The 9,704-nt window shown below is 40.5% G+C and overlaps 1 long non-coding RNA gene across 1 annotated transcript; it reads right to left on the reverse strand.

Moving 5' to 3' along the window:
• Positions 1-736: 736 nt before the first annotated feature.
• On the reverse strand, positions 737-9,016 carry LOC135320238 (uncharacterized). The gene is made up of 4 exons (XR_010379490.1): positions 8,897-9,016; positions 7,324-7,423; positions 2,292-2,351; positions 737-1,012 (listed from the first exon to the last, which is right to left on the reverse strand). It is a non-coding gene; the product is annotated as an uncharacterized LOC135320238 (long non-coding RNA).
• Between the last annotated feature and the right edge of the window lie 688 nt (positions 9,017-9,704).

Below are 9,704 nucleotides of genomic sequence, written 5' to 3' on the forward strand. Positions count from 1 at the left end.
CACATTATCAGCTTTAGCTCTAGACATAACAGGTGGAATTGTAAATGAGATCACATAAACTACTAATAATTAAACAGGTTTGTTTTCAAGACAGAAAGCTGTTATGTACCTCTTGTCTGACAGAATTGTGCAACGCTTTCTACTAACTCTGAAATGCACACTCTGGAGGATTAATGATACAGAAGGTATCTGAGTACACAAGAGCCTTAGGAATATTCTTTCTAGAAACACAAAGAGTGGAGACAGTTACTAGAGGGGAGATTTCACTTATACAGTCTAAATTGGGTCTAACTGTCCCCTTGCAAGTTGAGAGTAATTTCAATAAGACATCTACCTTCTGAGAGGCAGTGTGGCAGTTCAGTTCACTACAAGACTGAATCCAGCTATTTCTGCTTTGGAACAGTAATTTTTTTTCTTCGTGAAAATTTCACACTCTTTACTAGCCTATTACATTTTTTCGACTGAAGATCTGTCATTTTAAAAGGACAATTGACTAGGGTTTCTAACTGACAGATTTGTAAAGCAATCTGAATTGGACATTCTATGGATTCAACCTGCATGTGAGGTTTCCTCATAAATTTGACATCCAACCTGAAAAGAATTCTATAAAAGTGCTTCCAGGTCCCCTTTGAAATAGCAAAAGTGCAGCAAAAACCCAAGTTAAAACAACTGTCCATCAACCTGTTATTTAAAAGACAGACTGAAAAGTCAACAGACGTCTTTGTTTTGTGTGCAATTGCCTTTATAAACAAATTTTAGGTTGGAATGAGGAGCTCCTAGTTCATCATGTTGGACACTGTCCTCGCTGCCGCAGGCTGTTGAAGTGTGCCTCCTTTAAGATCCGGTTAATGTGGGAGTAAGGACCTTGGTATAGTGCGTACTCCTCATATAAGGACTGAGGGGTACTCATGTTGGGGTCAGCAACCACCTGGTTTAAGCCACTTTCTGGTCCAGTTACTCTCTCTGGGATATTAACGCTGCTGCTGCTCCTGTCACTATCATTGCTTGACGACTGGGAGGATAAAAACAGGAAGAGAATGAGTATTATGCTATTACACTATTTTTCCTATTCATCTTGGAGAACAGCAGCATCAAAGCCTTAAGGGATTAGAAAACTACAGCCACTTAAAGTATTTCAATCTGTGCTCACAGCACAACCGCCCCAGAATTCAGCTGGGATTAATAGCCACCATTTTACAGAGGAGGAAACTGAGATCCACTGACTTGCCCGGCGTCACATAGCCAGGAAGTGACAGAGTGGGGATTCAAACACAGGCCTTCTGAGTTCAAATCCCTTCACAAATCCTTTGTCCCTGTGTGTTGCACTTATCAAGTTCTCACCCTCCAAGGGAAAGCATCAATCAATGCTACAGAATGCAGTAAATGTACGTCCATAAAGAATAAGATCGATTCTGGGCACAAGCTAAAATAAAAGAAATAAATTGGTACATACATACAGTTATGCATCCTTATATACATATATGCACACACATATACAGACCTCTGATGATTCTGTACATATCCCCTGATAGTAGGCATATGTGGTCCTCCTATATTAACACAAGGCTACACACAGATCCTGAAAGGCACTCGACATACTTTTTGTAAAAGTTACATGTTAATTATTGGCATTTTTAAGACTAGTACTTATCGTTGCTCTACATATACGGATTAGATATGGGGGTGTATGTGTGGGTGTCTGCACCTAAGAATTTTTTTTTAATTGAACTAACATGACTCAGAGTCATTATCATATTAGAGAAACTACTAGGGATTCCTGAAAACAATCATCGTCAAGAATTTCCTCCCTTCCAATGTTAGGATTCTCAAAGGAGAAGGTAATGAGAAGGAACCACATTTGAACTACAATACTTAACAATTTTGGTATTGCATTTCTTATATGCAAGCTTTACCAAAGGTAACCTTAATGAGACTTAAACCAAGAATGGTCATGGCCCATTGCTCTTTTGGAGCTTTTCAACATAGGTCATACACCTCACTGCCCACAGGTCCTAATAGACAACTTATGTCCATCTTTATGCAGTTAGAAACACACATTAAAAGAACTGTCCGAGAAAGAGTTAGGATGAGCCAATGGAACCAGATATGATGGTTATCACCAACAGCAGTGAAATTGACTTCAGGACTTAATGTAAAGGTCTATTCGAAAAAATTCCAAAAAGATGATTTTCCTAGCCTAAGGGTAAAAATCTGAAACCTCCACTGGCATAAAATAGTGCAGTTATGAATATTCAAAAATAAATAGGTTTTACATTGGATAAGACACCCACCACACACACTTTGGTTCCTCTTAGTTGGTCTTCCTTATTATTTATCATTACAGGTACTGTCTGAAAAACAAAGCAAGAACTGTAATTACTTTCTGGTGAATCAAATTTCATCTCAAATGACAACATATCCATTTTACAGTATACTGTAACACTAGGTGGCGCTAGGCTATGAAATAGTACATTAAAATTAACAAGCTAGAAGAGATTTATGCAGAATAATTGTTAAGAACAAAATAGATCTGCCTCCAATTTCTAGTTCATTTAAAATATTTTAAAACTCACTTGTATAGGGACATAAGTACCAATGTTCACTGTGACATTGTTTATAATATCAGCATTGTTGTTAATAGCTGAAAATCAGAAGCATGCCCCCAAACAGGAAAGCAGTTAAATTATAGTGCATCCATTCATACAATGCAATTTTGTCAGCCATTAACAATGATGATATAGTTGTATCTGTACTGATATGGGTGAATATCCTTGGCATCATTTGATTCGATGTCATGTTTTACATATACATATGTGTGTGTGTGTGTGTGTGTGTGTGTGTATATAATTTGAGACTTTAGATCCTTTTTTAATCTTTGTTTTTTAGTTTTTCAAATATATTTTCACTTTCTAAAGCATCCACAACAAATGTATTTATTTTGTGAAAAACATTTATTTTATTTGCAAGTAAGTGGCCTAGGGACTGCTACTACAAAACCAAGGGAAATCTCCTGCTTTTCGATTCAGTTACTTTTGACTTCAAAACAAAGAGTTAAGATGAACTGTGATGCCATAAATGAGATTTCCTTTACACTGCTAAAGAACACCTCAAACATCATGTCACATCCCACTAGCATTTTCTATGCCAATGGTGCTCATTATCTAATAAACATGGCCTATATTATACAACCCTGGGCCTTGTCACATCTTACCCTTTCGAATGTACTTCATGTGACATATCTCTCGCTTAATGAATTCTATTACTGCCAGAGTGCTTGGGATGAAAAGGTTTCTCCTTGATAGTGTACGGTTTTGACACTCAAAACTGCTACCTTAGCACAGAATCATTTTCCTTATTTCATTTGATTTTAGAAAGAGAGCAAATTCTTTTACCGGAAGAGAAATGAGATTTTAAATATTTCAAGATTGAGAAAGACCCATAAAACATAAATCCTTTTCACTATCTCCCCGATTCCTCAAAGAAACTTCTCATCAGAGTGCTTACCCTATTTTTCAGTTACAAAGCTCATTCTTTTTCCTCCGACCATTCAGTAGAAGCTTAGTGCTGAGATCTGTGCAAGGCAAATGAGAACAGGCCTATGTGCTGCAAAACCAAAACCCTTGTAAATGCAAGTACATCGCAAAACAAAATTACATTTATAAAGACCCTGACCAAGGGTTTCTCACTTAATGATGATATTCACAAAAGTGTCACATAAAAGTCCTGGGGTCTAGGTCTGTGTGAAAAGGCAGGATTTTAGATTAGTTTGGGTCGCAATGAAATCTGCCTGTTACCTCTGTAACCAAAGAAGCTTCCTTCAATTGAGTCCAGCAGAGATTTTTCCATAACACCTTATATTTGGGGATGAGCATCAGAACCACCCCCTGCCCGTGGGGCTTTTTATTTATTTTATTCACGTGCACATGCCAGGGCCTCATCTTTGAGAGGCTACCTCATGTAGGCACAGGTGGTTCTGATGCCCAACCACTATCCAAACAAATACCTGTGTGCCTACTATGTACAACCAGGTACTTTGCCGGGGATACTTGGGGACTCGAACAACGGCTAATTCCTGAGCCCAATCAAGAAGAACTCTTTGAGGATGACAGCGTCAAGCTACTGCAATGGCAGGGATGTAGCAACGAATACTGGCTGGGGAAACAGGAGAGACTCCTTGAAATGAATGGCATCTGAACTGGGCCTTGGAGGATGGGGAGAATATTAATAAGACGGATGTGACACATGGGGGGAACAATAAGAGCACAAGCAGGGTGAAGAGGAGATTTCGAGGAGACATGGCTAGTAATATGATGTGACTGGGGCTTCCCAGGGAGGAGTTTGTGGGAGATAAAATACGCAAGAGAAGAAAGGGCTAGGTTATCAAGAACCTTGAATGTCATGCTGAGAAGTCTGTCGGAACAGGTACTTGAGACCAAGAGATATGCTCAGATATACATTTAGGAAGAGGATTCTAGGGATGAACAGAGTAGAAAGAGAATGAGAGTACAGAGACCACCTAGGAAATTTTGCAATACATCAAGCAAGAGGCAAAGCAGGCCTGAACGAGGATGGAGGAAATGTGAAGGAAGGGATACACTTGATACACATCAAAAGTAGGCTAGGAGGAGTCACTGAGGAAATGACAGAGGCAGCTATGTTGACCCCAACCACCCAGGACAATGCTTGGCAAGTAGCAGGTGCTCCATAAATAGCTGCTGAACAATTTAGCAAGATCTTAGGCCACTCCTGGCACGTTAGAGAAGAGTAGTAGGTGGGGTTTGAGGAACCAACTTTTAGTGAGTAGTTGCATGAAGGGAATAAGAAGTAACAGGCAGTGAAAGCAGATTACAGCTGGGAGGTAAAGGGGAGAAGAGATCAATCATCTCCACAGAAAAGTAAGGTAGGCCCAAAATGAGTTAGGAACAGGAAAGAGCACCTTAGCGGGCAAATGAAAGAACCAGTGGATAAACTGAATCTGAAGAGACAAGGAGGAATATTAATTACAGAGCATCTTCATCAAAAGAGAACAGGAATACATGTGTATATTTACAACACAGAATTATGTAATTCTCCTTAATTGTAAAAGCAGATTAAGCCAGTATTTTATTTTCCTTTAAGCCCTAGCTTCCCTCTCAATTCCATCCCTCCATGCCTCAGAGCTTTTCATTTATGTGAACCCCAAGAACAAAAACGTTTTTCAACTGTACTGCATATTCCATACTTGCCATCATAATATGATGTTTATTCTAAGGCAGCTGCAGAAACTAGATTCAGCAAATCAGATGATCCTAACCAAGTCCATCCAAGCACTTAAAAGTACGTGCTTCCAAAGTTGCAACATACCAACAATGAAAAGTTCATGCTCACTCACACCAATGAGATACTGCAGAACTTTATGAACCATAAGATACCAAATCAATTTGGCTGCTGAATTACAACCACTTTCCAAATTAGTAAAGCGATGGTACTCATGTGTTAACTTCTCTGTGTCAATGGGATACAAAATTTATACTTTCTGTAGCTCAGTTTCCCTCATAAAATGAACTTGGACTAGATATTGAGTTTTAAGTTCCTTTCCAACTCAAAAATTATACTTATCATAGAATCTATATAAGTACAAAACAATTTAAACAACTTCACCTCGTTTCAACTCAGTAAATGGGATTTGAACAAACAAAACATCTATAGAAAAACATGTGTGTGTGTGTGTGTGTGTGTGTGTGTGTAGCTTTAATTCCTTAAAACAACTTCAATTTTAACATTCAGTTACAATATAAAACTGCTTGAGATTTCTTGGTATATACAACATGAACAAGGTTTCATAAAATGCATGTAACAGATTAGGCCATCTTTGGAAAGGGTGGTCCCTGCGTTTTGAATGTATCTTTTAAGTAGAGGTTAATTTCAGAAGTTACCATTTTGCCATAGGTTATAAAAACATACTAACAACCATTATTTTGTTCAATGACAGTTTCATCTGAAATAAGATCTCCCAAAGCAGTTCTGTGTCTCAGAATGTGTATAATTAAATTCGATGAGAATGACCCAAATGTACAAACAACCTAAGTGAAAACATTTTTCAAAAATTATGCCAAATGTTCCACGTGTCATATGAATTGACATTTAAACAAGACCTGACAAAGAGACAGCTCCCACCAGTTAAAAAAAAAAGGGGGGGGGGGGCGTGGATGTATAGAATTCTAATTTTAAACATAGGCGGGGGCCCCCGGTTCTATTGTTCTCTCATTCATCTTCCTTCTGCTGCTCCCTTGGAATTCCTAGCATTAGGATATCAAATCTTTTCCAATTCAGGTAGGGAAGAAAAAAAGACAGATCTACACATTTTTTTCACTCTCGATTTCTTGCTACTACTTGGTAATCTGAAAACTAAAAAGGAATGGTCTTGGTAACTAGGACAGACAAAAAACATTAGTGTCCTTGTGTTTGCCCTTTCTAGGAGGCTTATACTTATGTACGAGGGGACAGATTTACAGGAAAAGTGGTGGTGTCATTTGTAAAGCTGTAAGGTTGGAAAAAAAAAAAAGAGCAATACTCCTATACAGGCAAGATATTCAACAAAAAAGGCCAGCATCAAAGAGAGCAAGTTATATGAGTTGTATCTAGCTAAAATTTACCCATCCAAATAGCTTCCCAGGATCTGGGACTATCACCACCTGCGTACAGGTTCCAGGAAGAGGACACAGACTGATAATCATTTCGCCTCTTGTTCACAAAAGGGACAAGTGAGCACTACTTACTCATTAACTAACAGGATTCATCCAGAAGGACTTAACAAGGTTCCTTTAATGCTCTCCTAGTAAACGATATCTCAGTTAAAACAATATCATGCTAATGACCACAAGTTATTAAAATTCAGGTTCTTCCATTCAAGCACCATTAAAGCTTTGCAAATCACCAGACTCCCCTAGCCTTAATTTCATTTTCACATTTCCCAGCTAGAAATCAAGAATCTCCTTCTAGCCAGTAACACACCATTATATATCTGAAAACTTATTTTCCATCTAAAAATAAGGGAGGGGGTAAGATTATTATTCCCTGCTCCTATGACAGGAGGAAAGTCTAAGACGTAGCTCTTCTTGATTATGTTTTAGCCAAGTCTTTCCTGTGCTTCCCCTCCATCATCTGTGAGATACTACACACCATGGCTAAGGGCTCCAGATCAAAAGCCACTGCAATCAAGCAAGAACACTTTTATGAAGGTTTCTTGGAATGAAGCACTTCTTTGAAGTGCAGGACACAAATTGGATAAGTTAAGTTCAGGAATGTTTGAAATAGACGTGGGCTATCCGATCATATTCCTACCTCTGCATCCTGAGACTCCTGAAACACAGGGTTTCTCCTGCTCCTTTTGGACTGGGGAGAATAGTGGTTGTCCTCTTTGCTGTCATTCCTTTTTCGTTTCCTGAAAATAAACCACAAGAGAGAGGAGAGAATATCATCCAACAGTCGACCTTTTGGACACTTAAATTGCAAGCCAGTGGCAACATGATATAGATATAGATATAGATGATATAGATATAGATATAGATTTGAAATCTTGTCTGAGAAAATACAAGTCATCATCTGCTACTCCGTTGATTTAAAGTCAGAAGAGTACATCACCAGGCACCAAGAGGGAAGATATAAAACAGGAACTCTAAGAAAAGTCAAGCTCTAAATTTCATTTTGAACCATTAGCTTCTTAATTTTAAATGACTCTTGGGAATAAAATAAGAACAGGAAGAATTTAACAGCTACGTTCTCAAAATCTACCTAATTACGTTCATTGTCTTCATTCCCTGAAATTATAATTCCAGCTTAAGTGATTTTTAAGCCCTTCCATATGATAACACTTAAGACAGGTATGGCTGCCAGTGCCTCTTTCCTGTTAACGTTCTTGTGAAAGTGGTATAGGTTCAAATAAATGCTGCAAAGAGTTTCCAGGTGTGCTGTTAGCCAGTCACTGTGGCCATTATGACATAATGCTTACTGCACTAGATAGTCATCATGAGACTGTGACTGATTACTAACTTGAAATATGGCCCCTCAAAAATATTGTTAATGGTTGGTAAGATTACATCTTCAGCCCAAGTCCCCTCTCAGTAAGTAATCAGATTACAGCACTTGACAATACACTTCTTGCTGTCACCCTATAGTTAAGCAGTCATTCTTCCAAGCCATCTCCTTAGAGAGTACTTGTAAGTTCATGATACCCCTAAGGATGGCTGAGTCTACTCATTTTTATAATTCCACTTCTCTCCAATCTTCCTCCTATCTCTGAGTATAAAGTAGTGATTTCAAACTCTTTGTTAAAGAAACTCTTTTCTTAACAACAACAAAAAATCAATAAATGAGGGAAAAAAGAGGAGTTACTGTATTGATAACACAGGCTCTTTCACCACACCCTCTCCTGTACCTCCTTCCCTGTACCACCCACTAACTTAGCCTGACTTTCTAAACACTGAGGAAACAGCAGGCCCAAAGAAGCAAAGTGACTCAGAGTAAGCTAAGTAAGGCTGGTAGACGTAGAACTGGAAGGGAAGTTCTCTTGAGCCCTGGCCCAAGACCCTCCAGGAAGCCCTACAGGAGGAAAACTTAACAGAAGAGCTGCATGTCCAATCAAATGATGTCTTTATGGTAAACAAGTTGTCAGTACAAATTAATTCAGATAATTTGTGCACAGTGTAGTTAAAAGAGAACTTTTTTTTTTTTTTGGAAGAAAATACGGGCTATTTTTTTTTTTCAAATATATGAGCCAAAGAAACTTCAGAAATATTAGCTGGACTTGGTAAGAAAAAGGCCACTGCAGTCAGATCAGACTCCATTTGTACACACTGCTTGCTGTCCAGTGACTGTGCTCCTAATTGCAATAGCATGTCGGTAATTGGGGCCTTACGTTTATATCTAGGACCAGAGAATACACTAATACAGGGCCAAGTGGCCCTGGCGATATTGGCCAAAGAAGTAAGGTGGGATAACGGTGAGGTCCGGAGACGGACCGGAAGGGGCCAAAATGGCCCTGAAAAACCGTCCCCAACACGCCAGCTTTCTCTATTCCCGCCCCCGGAACCATAGCAACAGCGGCAGGAAGTCCGGGCGCCCCGGAGACGCAGGCTCAGGGGGCGGGGCTACGCTCCGATGGGCGGGTTCTGGGCCTGCGCGCGGGAGCCGAGTGAGGTCCGTGCCAGTCTCCCTGCCCGGTTCCCCTGGAGGTTTCGTCTTGCACCCTGACTGAACTGTTGGCTAAGGGAACGGAACGGTGACGTCCTGGTCCTGTCGCCCGTTGCCCAGCACCCCCACGTGCAGGGCCCGTACCAATCCCCTGGTCATTGTCCTCCCACCCACCCCAGGCCTATGAAAGCGCTTGTCCCGTCGTGGCACACACACTGTCCTCCTCTCAGCCCTCACTCTTCGGATCCGTCCTGGCGATCCCGGTGCCCACTCACAGGGTCAACCAGCGGCCTCTCTGTCCTCAGCGATGTTCTCCTCTTCCCCACTCGAGCATCCCCCTGCCCACGGTCGCTCCCTGGGCATCAGCAAAGACTGCGAACCTCATGATGTCCGTTTCTAGCATTCCTGTCTCATCACCGCCAACACGGTGTCCCTGGGTCCAGCTCCCTCTCTCTAATGCCCCTGCACCGACAGCCTTCAACCTCCTGGAGGACCTCTAAGACTGGCCTCCAGTCCACCGAGCCCACCACCTT

Source organism: Camelus dromedarius, chromosome X (genome assembly GCF_036321535.1).
Source record: "Camelus dromedarius isolate mCamDro1 chromosome X, mCamDro1.pat, whole genome shotgun sequence".
Lineage (NCBI taxonomy): Eukaryota > Metazoa > Chordata > Mammalia > Artiodactyla > Camelidae > Camelus > Camelus dromedarius.